This window comes from Zingiber officinale, chromosome 1A (assembly GCF_018446385.1).
Source record: "Zingiber officinale cultivar Zhangliang chromosome 1A, Zo_v1.1, whole genome shotgun sequence".
NCBI lineage: Eukaryota > Viridiplantae > Streptophyta > Magnoliopsida > Zingiberales > Zingiberaceae > Zingiber > Zingiber officinale.
Window position 1 is genome coordinate 189,046,424 of NC_055987.1, and position 15,233 is coordinate 189,061,656.

The window sequence follows — 15,233 nt, forward strand, 5'->3', positions numbered from 1 at the left end:
TAGTAGATGCGTTTTATATTTCTAAGGATTTAGAAACTATTTCATTAGAGGAATTATTTTCCACATTTGAAGTGCATGAATCAAGATGTGCATGTACGAAGGAGCTCAAACACAACATTGCCCTCAAACCATCGAGAGACGAAACTGACTTAGAGTCTTCTCTCGACGACGAAGAAATGGTTATGATGGTAAGACGTTTTAAGAAACTTTGTAAATCTAGAAAAAGTAACCATCCGTAGTGTAAAAGAAAAGGACGATCCGATGTTACCACTGCAACGAAGAAGGCCACGTCAAGGACAACTGCCCCAAGCTAAGGAACAAGGACAGAGACAAAGGAAAGAAGTCTGTCCAAAAACACAAGATCTTAAAAGCGACGTGGCACGATACGTCATCCGAATCAGAAGTCGAGGCCTTCTCTGGACTTGCATTAATAGCAAGTCATCAAGATGAGGACTACGATTTAAGCTCATCCGAAATGATCATCGATGAAGGGGGAGCTATGTCGGAAGTAGCAGTTTAGGGGGGGAGGACACGGATAACGAGATCGACAAGGTAAGTCAGGTATGATCTCTTCCTCCCGATAAATTATTTAAGTTTGTTAAATTATTAACTAAGGATCGCTGTAAGTTAGAAAAAGAGATTAAAAATTTAAAAGTAATTCCAGTTAAATCTTGCCCATTAGAAGAATTAGACAAAGTAAAATTAGAAAATGAAAATTTGAAAATACAAGTAGATAACTTGAAAAATCATACATGTTCATCAAATACAAGCTATAGAAAATTCACTAATTTAAATTGGTATTATAGATATCACAAGGGACAAATTAGGAATATTCTAAAGAGATATGCCCCTAAGAAATTCTTAGTTAATCTAGTTGGCTGGAACCTATATTGGGTTCCAAAATCCTGTCTAACTTAAAATTTAAAATTTGACTTAGCGCTTTCAGCGAGAAAAATTAAACGTTAAATTTCTTTATGAGAATTTGTCTAAAAAAGTGGTTGTTGCTCTAATAACCAAGAAGGCCTAGTGCCTCGCCAATGTCTGGAAGCCAAAATATTGAAATGAAATATTTAATTAACTTTCTGATAAAGCATTAAAATTAGATAAATGATTTAAAAAGTTCTTTAACATTGTGGACATCTCTCAATTTTTTTAAAAAAATTTGACAAAGGGTAGAATTTTTTCTGAACTTAGAAATTTTGCTTAATTTTTTTTTACTTATTTTTAAAAATAATTTCCTTGAAAAATTCTTTAACTTAGAATTTTTTTTCCAAAGTTTTCAAAATTATTCCCTTAGAGTTTTCTTGGAACCCTAGTTTTTTATGTGATCAAAGGAGGAGAAGGGAAAATATAAGTCTAGGGGGAGGTAGACTACAATTTTCTATCTTTTTTATACTTTATTGCAATATTATCTGTTTTACTTTTATGTCTATTTACCCTACCTTAACTTACGTTGCTCATATCAAGAAGGGGGAGATTGTTGGAACCCCAAGGTTGTTTTGATGTAATCAACAAGTTAAGTTAGGTCCTATGGTAATTTAACCTTGTGTCTAAGTGTGCAGGAGCTTAGGAGCATAGGGAGTCGAGCAAAAGACGCAGCTAGCGAAAAGGACGACACGGGAGAGAGTCGATGGGCTCGATACGTTTGAGATATGAGGTGCTGATTAAAGCCCAATTTTGTCGCGAATTGGGCATCAAATGATGAAATACCAAACCCCTCCTAAGCTAATGTAGCATAGGAATGACTCGGGGTCGTCCGCCAACGAAAGCAACGATAGGATGGTAAACTTAGGATCGTGTGTTATTTCTATTTTTTTTTGGGGGTTTCTAATATAGAATTGGGGTTTGAGTTTTTGATTCTAAATCTAAGAAATGAAAAGCAGAACAAGAAAGAAACTAATCTAATGCTGGAATGAAATTTAACTAGGTGTCAATAACTAATCCACAACGCATTGTCACTTTACGCTATGGGTTAATCATCAACATGATTAATCTAGGGAATGAAATAGCAAAGCATCAAATGAAATCTAATCTAAATAATGAAAGACAATGCAAATAAAGAAAACTATATCTATCCTAACTAACCATTGAAGATTTTCCTACATCGCATTGTCACACTACGATACAAGATTATCTATCAATGGGTAGAATTAAACTAAGGAATGGAATAACAGAACATCGAAGTAAACCTAGAGCATTAAAGAAATCTAATCTAACCTAACGGTATTCAAATGAAAACTAGAACTTGATGAAATTGAAAAAGCAAAGTAAAGCAAGAATTAAACAACGCAAAATGCATTATAATAAACCTAACACTTGGTTGAAGCATTTCATCGAACACTTTGTAAGCGTGTAACTAATTAAGCATAGTAAGTACAATTTAAACATGAAAGGTCCAATTAGCTACAAGCATTCAACAATAGCACTTCAACACAAGCAAATTAACAAAATTAACAGAATTAAACTAAGAAAATCTAAACTAATCCAACCACATTCACACTTCTTCTTCCGATTCCAACAACTATCTTCGTCGTCACACGAAGACCCGGCTCCGGAACCCCCAAGAACCAGTGAACACTAACACTCTGATGGACTTGCTGCTAGCTTCGACACCGACGAGGATGAACGGATCTTCCAACAGAGAACCCTCGGCTGGAAATGACTGGAAACGGTGGAATACCAGCTGCCGCCTCCTCCTTGCTCCACCGCTTGAACCCCAAGAAGCGGAGCTGCCAAAAGAAGGTCGGACAGTGGAGATCACACCGGAGAACCCCTCCGGTGAGGTGAAGATGATCGGAGTCGCTGTCGAAAACCTGCTGCCCGCCGAGAAGACTGCCGCTGTCGCTCGCCGATTGAAATCTAGAAGAGGAATATGGGCTGTGGCTGGCCGGCCGGCGGCGGTGAAGAGAAGAAATGAAGCCGCCGGCCGGAGAAAGAAAGGAAGGAAAAGAAAGCCGGCGGTCTCGCGTGCCCTAGCCCAAGGGAAGAAATCGCGCGAGAAGAGAAGGGGTTGCGGGCTACTGTGCGGGTGAGAAGGAGAAAAGGGGTTTTCTTAATGGGTTTCGGGTTTGGGTTTAAGGAAAAGATCCGTTTGACTTAGATCCGGTTCATTAAGGGTAGGACTCAAATTGGGCTTCAAGAGTGGGCTTGAGTATTGGATTAGGTATTTGAAATTGGGCTCCTCTCTATCCAAATTGAATTGGAGCTTTAATGAACCCTTGGATGCCATGATCCTGATCAACGGTCCAGATCCCTTTAAATCAGGATGAAAGGTTGGATCTTTTGATCTGACTGAAGGGGCAAGATTTCTCCTGATCTGGATCAACGGTCCACACTGACTCAGCTTGATCTTCTCCGTTTGACCTTCAAATCAAGCCAAATTCGATCCGCCTCGATCCTAATAAATGACTCTTTATATTTCCTACAAAACCACATAAAAACATGAGATTAAATTCCATAATTGTAGGAAATTTACATTTAAGTCCAAAATGAATTCCTACTCACAAAATATAATATAAACACCAAATTAAGCATGTGAGAAGGTAAAAATGCTAAATCTAAGAGCCAAAATAACCAATAAAAATGCTCATTATCAGGTGCTGCGGAAGAGTACGCAGGCGGACGAGAAAGAGGCGCGCGACGTTTCCGAGGGACAAGAAGCCGGAGCGGAAGGTTGCTCGAGAAGGCCGAAATTGGGTTCGGGTGAGCCTTATTTCGGTTGGCTGAAATCACCCTAGTGAGCGGAGTCGGAGCGGAAGACCCGAACCGAGGCGAGCAGCACCGAAGCAGAGGGCCGGACCAAAAGTCAACTTTGTTGACTTTAGTGGTCCGAGCGCCCGAAGCCATTCCGAGCACCCGGAATTGAATCTTGATCGGATCGTGGTCAAACGTGATCCGTTGTGAAGGGGATAAAATTTTATCCCCTCCCAAGCGGTGGAACCATTTCAGGCGCCCCAACCAAGGCTATAAATACAGCCTTAGTCCAGAAACCTTTCAATCAATTCAAGAATTGTGTACTCAACACTTATGCGCTTACTTTTAGTAGTTTAGCTTCTATTTGTTTGTACGTAATTGCTGTAAGAGGCTTCTTCGCCTGAAAGAGATTCTAGAGTGACTCATTCCTTGGATTAGCAACCTCTCTAGTTGTAACCAAGTAAAAATCTCTTTGACTCTTCTTTCAGTTTTATTTGTTTACTTTATTTATGCAAGTGTTATTTTGAAAGTTTGAGAAGGGTAGTTTTCTTTTTGTGCAGGCTATTCAACCCCCTTTCTAGCCGACCAATGCGGTCTAACATTTTATTCAGTTGGTAAATTGTCGACGGAATATTTAATTCTGTCGGCAATTCCTGACGAAACCAGTCATTCCGTCGGTAATTCCCGACAAAACCGAGAATTCCGTTGTAACTCCCGACGGAATTAAATATTTCGTCGGGAATTCCCGGTTTCATAGGGAATTACCGACAGAATGACTGGTTCCGTCAGCAATATATCGCAACTGTTACTGTGTTGGTCAATATTTTACCAACGGAATAGTGTATTCCGCCGGTAATCACCGACGGTAACTCAATTCTCTTGGTAAAAAATAGTAAAAAAATTAAAAAAGCCTGCTCTTATTTTCCACATATCCTATATACAATTTTCTTATAAATATAAACCATCACAAACGATGGCAGCACAAACACAATTCATACATATATCACAATCCATACAACATTCTCACAACATACAATAAGCTCACAACATAAAACTATCCAAAATACAATACAAAACATAATCATAATTGCCCAAATCTCCAAAATTCAATACAAAATACAAATAGAACTATCGTATCCAAAAGTGCATGATAAGTGAAAGGCAAATACAAAATATCTACGCTCGTCATGGATAGCTCTAGTCATGGATAGCTCTAGTCCTATAGCTTGTTTGGACTCAATAAGAGTGGGAAAGAAAATTATGCTTGTGCATTTTTCTTGATGCCATTGCGGTGGCTTGTTTGTTTAAGAATTAATATCTAAGTTGACTCAATAATGACTGTTTATTTTTTAGGCTCAGGAAAATTATGTTTAGTTGTGGAAGAAAAAGGTTTGGCATCCTATAACTTCCAGTTAAGTAGCTATGGTAAATATTTTCAAATTACAACTCTCATGGTGTTGCTTCATTCTGTGCACTGTATTTTTAGATATTTTGAAAGTGAATGGAGGTCTTCAGAAACTCCAGCTAAACAGCTTGGGTATGGATGATTATAGGAGCAGCAACTACATGCTATATGACACTACATCCGAACCTTAAGGGTGTGACTGGAAAGTACTTCGATGAAAAATTATTAAGAACACTTTGAGATTTAAGCAAGAAAATGGTTAAAGCCAACGAGTAAAGAACATTTAAGGCAAGAGGATAAGTAGCATCTATCAAGATCCTTTAAGTTCATGCAATAAAATATAGTCGATAGGAGTAGTTTTGAGTGTCTCCTAATTAAAATTTCTTTATATGCGAGTAATTATGTTTATTATAGAAGTGTAAGGATGATAATTTGTATATTTATCTTAGTTGTTTATTTAATAATATGTTGTTGATTGAAATAGATTTATTTCCATTTATATTTTATTTGTCTTTGGTATTAAAAGATAATAGTTTAAAACTTTTTATCTTTTGCTAAAAAAACAACGCTTTTTTATGTATTGTGAAACTGTTGTCTTTGTTAAAAAAAGACAACGTTTTTTATGTGTTGTCCTTAAAAAAGACAATGCTTTTTATGTGTTGTCTTTAACAAAGAGAACACTTTTTATGCGTTGTCTTTGTAAAAAATGACAACGCTTTTAAAGCATTGCAAAAACGTTGTCTTTGCTATAAATGACAATGCTTTTAAAGCGTTGTCTTTGAGCAGACTTTTAACAACAGTGCTTTTACAACGTTTTTTCAACCATATAGACAACACTTTTAAAGTGCTGTCTATTAATTTTTTTTCTTGTAGTGGAATTTGATTTCTTTTAACCAACTACATACAGCTTGTTTATCATCTTTGTCCAATGTATAACAAGCTTTTGGAAACTTATTGTGTTAGTTAGAGCCCTAGAGCCAATCATTTGATAATTGTTGTATGAACTCATTATATCATATTCTTATATATAAATAAAGGCATTTGTTTTGGTTATTATACTTACTTGTATTGGTGCCAAATAACTAAGTATAATAGCGTCCTTGAGTAGAGAGTTCTTACCTATATCAATCGGTTAGTTGAACCGATAGTGAGATGATATAGGGAACACTACTCTTAATCATTCCTAGTCGAGTATTAACATTCAGGGACAATGTTAATGCGACGAGACTAGCATGTAGGTCAACTCGATGACTTGATCTCACAAGTCATGGATATGGAGATATCAAGTTTGTTGGAGCAATCTGGGTACCCTAAGTTTTGATGTTTGGGCAAAGGTTTAAGTTAGGTTTAATGTTGTATTTGATATACATTGTGAGTGTGCAGGATACAGGTACAACAAGGAAAGTCCAAGTGTGATCTTGACAAAGGAGGAAAGTCCAAGGATGAGTCTTGGCGGTGTATGTCCAAGTATGTAGTCATGGCAACGTAAGTCCAAGTGTGACTTGGCAATGGATGAAGTCCCGGAGGCGCGACCTCTTGGCAAAGGAAGACCCGACAACAATGACAAGGCCGATGGAAGCTCCAGAAGGCAAGACGTGAAGGATGGGGAGGCATCCGAGGGACGCAAGGCTGATGAAGGAGGCTAGAAGGCTAGGTCTAGGTTGGTCGGGCGAGAACGAGTGCTGAGTGAATGTACTAGGGGTAAAATCCTAGAATTAGGGTTTACTGTAGCAGCACTGTAGCGCAGTATAACGTTACTGCAATAGTACTGCAGCGTTACTGTAGCAGTACTGTAGCAGTCGACTGGTGGTTTCATCAGTCGACTGGTGCAGTCGACTCGGGCAGTCGACTGGGAGCGAACAGAGAGTCGGTATCGAGCCATTGGGCTACAACGGTCGAATTTCCAGGAAGGGCAGTCGACTGCATGTTTTGGCAGTCGACTGGTAGGCGGGGTTTTCTAACTTGTGGCATATATAACCAAGCATTGGAAGCTTGGTTAAGGTTGACGAAATAGAGGTGGTTAACCCCTATTAGTAGTCTACCAGTGCCCTAGCTTCTCAAGAGTCCTTGGTGAGAGTTTGTGGCGAGGTTTCTCCACCCACAAGGAGCTACACGAGCTAGCCGGAGGTTTTCCGGGGAGTCATCCACCGACGGATCGGGATCGTCCACCTTACAGACAGCCGTGGAGTAGGAGCTTCATCTCCGAACCACGTTAAACAACGTGTCATTGGGTTTGCTTCTTGTTTATTGTTTTCTAGGGTTAGCTTTGCTTTTGTTTGTTAGTATTTTTGTTTCCGCTATGCACTAACAAGCGTAGGAAGCGACGATTTGGGTGAGACGCTACTCACCCCTATAGCGAACGTCAAGGTCCCAACAGAGTTGACACATGGGTATGCATTGGAGAATGTATACTGAATGACCCGCCATGAGAAAGTATCATGGATCGTTATATGAGTGTCATATACTTTCTCATGTGGCTATTAGTATGACTACTAGTCCTTGGACCTGAAGTCACCATGGTTCCCTACATAAGAAGTTATGTACTTTGGTTTCGTCAAACGTCACCCGTAACTAGGTGGACTATAAAGGCGATTAACTAGGTATGTAACAAATTATGCGGAGGGATGTGAGTGATGTAGATGAGATCTATCCCTCCTATATGACGGGAGTGACATCGATATTCTTGATAGAGTGAAACCACGAAGTGCATGGCATGCCCAAATGAGTCAATATGAGATATTGAGCTCATTTGATTGAGTGAGTCTACTTGGAGTTCAAGATTTAGATTGATTAGAGGATGACACGGTCTATGCCTCACATTGATCAATCTAGATGTCTAGGATAGAAGGACAATGTCATATATTGTGAGGAGTCACAATTAGTAGTCACAAGGTGATGTTGGATCTTAACATTCTTGTAACTTGGGTAGTAATGATGTGTTGCTAGATATCGCTCATTACTTATGCTTCTAAATGGGTTTAGGAGCATTGCCAATGTTACAAGAACCTATAGGGTCACACACAAAGGGTAATTAGATGGAGATTAGGTTCATTTGATGAACCTAAATGATTAGGTTCATATGATGAACCAAATTGGATTAAGAGTAATCCAAAGTATGCTAATTGAGTTGGACTCAATTTGGTTCATGTGTTAAGTGAATCTAATTTGGACTTAGACTCATTTAATCAATTTAATTCAATGAATAGAGATTCATTAAATTAAAATTGACTTGAACCAATGGTTAGATTAGATCAACCAAGGGAGAGAAGTGGTCAAGTTTGACTTGACTTGAGAGGAAGATGAAGGGTCAATTTTGACTTGACCATTTGCCACCTCATTGGTGAGTTGACATTAAGTGGTCCAATAATGATGCTCCACATCATCATGGTTGCTTAAGTGGAATGCCACCTCATGGGAGTTACCAAGAGTTGTGACTCTTGGCATCCCATGGAGGTTACAATTCCCCTTAAAGTGGTCGACCACTTTTGATGTGGAGTAAGTGCATTTTGTGTGCTTGTGTGAGTAACTCCATCATCTTCTTCCTCTCTAGTTTTCTTCTTGCTCTCCCTCTCCTCCATTACTGATCTCTAAGGTTGCTAGCACATCCTTAGAGGTTCTTCTCCATCTCTTTCTTGTGTGGATACACATAGAGAAGTGTCTACTTTGACACTTTCGAGATCCGGCGAACCGAGGACGAGCAGGATTGCGAAGGGTTTCGCATCACGGGTAAATTCCTTCTCCTTGTAGATCTAGTTTAGAACTAGTGTAAGAAACTCGTACTCGTAATATTTTTCGAAATTTTATTTCTTCGCATGGATCCGTAGCATGGGTGTTTCGGGGTTTCCGCAACGCAAAAAGCAGTTTTTGCGGCCCGAAAAACCCAACAGTGGTATCAGAGCCACGTGCGAAGCGCGTATAAGTTTTAAATTTGAATTTTATGAAATTCTATAGATCTGTAAGTTTTTGTATTTTTATGATTTTTATAGTTTTTATGGGTATTTTTCTCGTAGAAGCGAAGCACAAGTGTTTAGACACTTGTAGGCTTCGACTACCGAGAAAATATTTCCAAAACGACAAGGTTTCGCCCCAAATCATTTTGGGACAGTGGACTAAGGCACTGTAGGATCGCTTAGGAACACTCGCGATGGTTATATCACGGGTAGGGGTGCTGCCCCTGACCCCGCAAGGGGATTCGTTCCGCGATTGTAATGGTCATGGCCCAAAAGACCCAATTAGATTAGAAATTTGTGTTGTAATTCATATTATAGTCTGCGTGCCATTTTCTGTGATGTGCGTGTTGTATATGATACGCGACCTGCGCGTCGTGCCTTTACTATATTTTATATTCCTGTTGTAAATAGTTTAGACTCGAATGTAACTCGAGTTTCACCTTTGTAATGTACAAATTGGAGCAGTGGAAGATCCACCCGAGACGGAGTTACGAGGAGGGTGCGAGCAACACAAGGTGGTCAAGGAAGGAGCTTGAGAAGCTGTTGACCTTAGGTTAACCATCCGATCTTCTCATTGGCTTGAGAAGATCATAGTAGGGCCATGACTAATCACAAAATATTTAATTAATTGCTTGTGTGTGTTTATATATGTGATGCATGCTAGAATAAGTAATTAATTAGCGCCTTAACGATTCGATTCGATCAATCGCGTATACGATACACCTCGACGATTAGATTAGACTAAATCGCGTACATGATGTGCCCTAACGATTAGATTAGATCTAAATCGCATATATGATAAACCTCGTCGATTAGATTAGATCTCAATCGCGTCAACTCGAAATACCTACCATGCCGTGATACCTACCACTACCTCGATCACATGTTGTTGTTGAATCTGCCAAAGCAGAGCAACACATATTATCTTAGTAGGGTACGGAGGGACAATTTTGGTCCCGCCTATCAACGCATGGGTGAGTACAACTCAATTAGATTGAGTAACTAGTTAACTCAATTGGATCGAGTTTAACTATAGGCATTTTCCAATAGTTGGTAGATAGGTCAAAATCACGTTTATATTAACTCTTGGGCGTATTAGCCAAAGCTAACTCATGTTTTAATATAAATGCGGATCTTGATCCTATAAACAAGAGTTGCATAGAGATGTAATTGGTAATTAGTTACCTACCGATCATACTAACTCTTGGGCGATTTAGCCAAAGCTAACTCAAGGCATAGTATGATGTGGATCTTGTCCCACAAAATTATAGCTGATTGGTTTGAATCTAGTAAGTGTGGTTTGACCACATCACTGATTTGATTATGCAAAAATTCTATAATTCAGTGGGAGCATCATTTAGTTAAAGGCCTAATTAAATGATAAAAGGAATATGATATTTACTTTCTGATTTAATTTCTGTTGTAGATTACCATGACATCAAATACAAATTCTTTCTCCCTACGTTCTGTCCTTAAGAAGGACAAGCTCAACGGAGCTAATTTCTTGGACTAGTACAGAAATCTGAGAATTGTTCTCACACAGGAACGTAAACTGTACATTCTAGAGCTACCCATTCCGGAGGCACCTCCTGCCATTGCCACGCAAGCTGACCGAGATGCTTACAAGAAGCATCAAGATGACGCATTAGATGTGTCATGTCTCATGCTCGAAACCATGAACTCTGAGCTTCAGAAGCAACACAAGTTGATGGGTGCTTATGATATGGTTGAACATTTTCGTCAACTATATCAAGGACAAGAAGGGCACTGGAAGAGGAACTACACAGGATACCTGGAAGATCTTAAGAAGAAGAGAAATAAGATTTCTACTTCAAGTATAAATGTTATAGAAGTCAACCTCTCTATTTCTTCATCGTGGGTATTAGATACCAGATGTGCTTCTCACATTTGTACTAATGTACAAGTGTTGAGAAATAGCAGAGTATTAATGAAGGGCGAGATAGACCTACGAGTAGGCAATGGAGCACGGGTTGCTGCTGTTGCTGTAGGAACTTACTATCTATCTCTACCCTCTGGGCTTGTACTAGAATTAGATGAATGTTGTTATGTGTCTGCCTTTACTAAAAATATTATATCAGTTTCTTGTTTGGACAAGAAAGAGTTTTCATTTATAATAAAGAACAAATGTTGTTCAGTTTATTTAAATGATATGTTCTATTGTAATGCACCTCTAATGAACGGACTCTATATTCTAGACCTTGAGAACCCTATCTATAACATAAGTACCAAGAGGTTCAAGTTAAATGACATGAACCAAACCTATCTCTGGCACTGTCGCTTAGGTCATATAAATAGCAAACGATTATCCCAGCTCCATAAGGATGGTTTGCTGGACTCATTTGATTTTGAATCATATGAGACATGCGAGTCACGCCTTCTAGGTAAGATAACCAAGACTCCCTTTAGTGGACACAGTGGGAGAGCGACTGACTTGTTATGTCTTATACATAGTGATGTATGTGACCCTTTCAATGTCACTGCTAGAGGTGGTTATAGGTACTTCATTACATTTACTGATGACTTCAATAGATATGGTTTTGTGTACCTGATGACACATAAGTCAGAATCCTTTGAAAAGTTCAAAGAATTCAAGAATGAAGTACAAAACCAGCTTGGCAAGAGTATTAAGATACTTCGATCAGATCGAGGTGGGGAATACCTTAGCTATGAGTTTCGTGACTATCTAGCTGAGTATGAGATTTTATCCCAACTCACTCCTCCTGAAACACCACAGTGGAATGATGTATCTGAAAGGAGGAATCGTACCCTATTAGATATGGTACAGTCTATGATGAATCACACAGATCTTCCTACATTCCTTTGGGGCTATGCTCTAGACACAGCAACCTTCATTCTTAACCGAGTTTCATCCAAGGCTGTGATAAAGACACCATATAGGATATGGACTGGGAGAGATGCCCAGGTGTCTTTTATGAGGATTTGGGGTTGTGAGACTTACGTTAGACGTCAAGTCTCAGACAAACTGGGACCCAAATCCGACAAGTGCTATTTTATCAGATATCCCAAGGAAACTAAGGGATGTTACTTCTACATTCCCAGTCAACACAAGGTAGTTGCGACTAAGACTGTGGTATTTTTAGAAAGGGATTTTGTTTCTAGAAAGGCTAGTGGGAGTATGTTCGATCTTGAGGAATTTCAAGATGCGAACAATAGCATTGAAGCCTCGATGGAAGTTGAACTAGAACCACAAAGTGTTGTGGATGATGTTGTTCCACAAGAAGTTGAGGAACAACAACCAGTTCAAGTAGACATACCTCTTCGCAGGTCTGATAGGGTACGTCGTCAGCCTGAGAGATACTCATTTCTCTTGTCTGACCATGATGACGTTGTGCTCATAGAGGATGAGCCCACCTCCTATCAAGAAGCTGTGATGAGACCAGATTCCGAGAAATGGCTAGAAGCCATGAGATCTGAGATGGAATCCATGTACACTAACTAAGTATGGACTTTGGTTGATCCATCTGAAGGGGTAAACCCCATAGGGTGTAAGTGGGTCTTTAAGAGAAAGACTGACATGGATGGACTTATTTATAAGGGTCGCTTGGTAGCTAAAGGTTTCAAGCAAATTCATGGTATTGACTATGATGAAACCTTTTCTCCAGTAGCGATGTTTAAGTCCATTCGGATCATGCTTGCTATTGCAGCATACCATGACTATGAGATATGAAAGATGGATGTCAAAACCGTGTTTCTGAATGGAAACCTGCTCGAGGATGTGTACATGACACAACCTGAGGGTTTTGTAGATCCACAGCATACTAGCAGAGTATGCAAGCTGCATAGGTCCATTTATGGACTAAAGCAAGCTTCTCAGAGCTGGAATCTTCGATTCGATAATGCAATCAAACAGTTTGGTTTCATCAAGAATGAAGATGAACCTTGTGTCTATAAGAAGGTTGTAGGGAACACAGTTGTCTTCCTCATATTGTATGTGGATGACATACTACTTATTGGGAAAGACATTCCTTTGTTACAGTCTGTCAAGACTTGGATAGGGACTTGTTTCTCAATGAAGGACTTAGGTGAAGCATCCCGCATTTTAGGCATACAGATCTATAGAGATAGATCTAAGAGGTTGCTTGTCCTAAGTCAGAGTACATATATTGACAAGGTACTCCTACGGTTTACCATGCAGAACTCCAAGAAGAGATTTCTGCCGATGTCACATGGTGTGAGTCTTTTGAAGACTCAAGGTCCCTCTTCTAGAGAGGAGAGAGACCGCATGGATCAGATCCCTTATGCCTCAACCATACGATCTATCATGTACGTCATGCTATGTACTCCTCCTGATGTCTCGTATGCTTTGAGCATGACGAGCAGATACCAGTCAGATCCAGGTGAAAGTCACTGGATAGCGGTCAAGAATATTCTTAAGTACTTGAGAAGGATTAAAGAATATTTCTTGATATATGGAGGTGATGATGAGTTAGCTGTAAAGGGTTACAGTGATGCCAGCTTCCAGACCGACCAGGATGATTATCGATCGCAGTCAGGGTTCGTGTTTTGCATAAATGGTGGTGTTGTGAGCTGGAAGAGTTCGAAGCAGGATACAGTAGCTGATTCTACGATAGAGGCCGAGTATATTACTGCATCAGAAGCAGCAAAGGAGGCAGTTTGGATCCGTAAGTTCATCACTGAACTTAGGGTGGTTCCTAGCATCGTTGGCCCTATTGAGCTCTATTGTGACAACAATGGAGCAATTGCGCAGGCTAGGGAACCTCGCTCACACCAGCGGACCAAACACATACTACGACGCTTCCATCTCATTCGAGAGATTATCGAGAGAGGAGATGTGAAGATTTGCAGAGTACCCATAGAGGCTAACATCGCAGATCCCTTGACCAAGGCTTTGGCACAGAGAAAGCATGATGATCACACTAGGTCATTAGGCCTTAGAGCCTACACTGATTGACACTAGTGCTAGTGGGAGATTGTTAGTTAGAGCCCTAGAGCCAATCATTTGATGATTGTTGTATGGACTCATTGTATCATATTCTTGTATATAAATAAAGACATTTATTTTGGTTATTATACTTACTTGTATTGGTGCCAAATAACTAAGTATAATAGCATCCTTGAGTAGAGGGTTCTTACTGTTGGAGCAATCTTGCTCAAGACATTACTCATTGTTGATGTTTGGTTAAAATAGTTTAAGCTAGGCATTAATTGTGATCTAACATAAGTATTGAGTGAGCAGATACAAAGAAAAGACCAAGTATGAAGTTTTGGCAAGGAAAGATCCGGAGGTGTGATCTATTGGCAAAAAGGAGACTTAGCATGACGGAGCCAAAGGTAGCCCTTGAAGGCAAGCGCAAGGATGAGGAGTCGTGGAGACAGAAGCATCCTAGGGGCGTAAGGCTGAGGGAAGGTGCTTGGAGGCTTGAAGTCTAAGCTAAGGAAGTAAATTCAAGTGTATAAAATAATGTAAAACTGAGACGGTACAAAATGCTGTAAATTTCAGAAGTATAAGGTACCAGTCGACTGGTACTTACACCAGTCGACTGGTACCAAGGCACAGAATGGACAGAATATCGCCAGGGTAACTGGAGGCAAGTACCAGTCGACTGGTGATGGTACCAGTCGACTGGTAGATGACCGTTATGAAGTGGCGGCTCAAAATCTCGTCAAATCCTTAGTGCCGTTAAAGCCCATCAGTCGACTGATAGGTATACCAGTCGACTGATGTCGGGAAAACTATAAAAGCAATTCTTAAGAGCTTGGAGAGCATCAACTGTTCTAAAACCGAAAAAGTGCTCATCAAGTGATCCTCAAGCCTACAGACACTCATACTCTTCCTTCTGATCCTAACTTTCACTTTGTAAAAGGAAGAGGAGATTGTGTAAGGGTTTCTCCACCTTCGATTGTCATTCGAGAAGGAGAAGTTTATAGTGGAACTTCATTGTGTGGGTGTGTGCACCTTGGATTAGTCACCTCAAGGAGGTGGAGACCAAGTAAACAAAGGGAGTTAGCATTGAACTTTTGTTTTCATACTTGTTCATTTGTTTCCTTTATCTTCCACTAACAAGTTGTAGGTGAAAAACGAAAGAAAGGCTATTCACCCCCCCTCTAGCCGAACACAAAGATCCTAACAATTGGTATCAGAGCAAGGAACGCATCGGAAGAACTCATCGTCAACCGAAGCA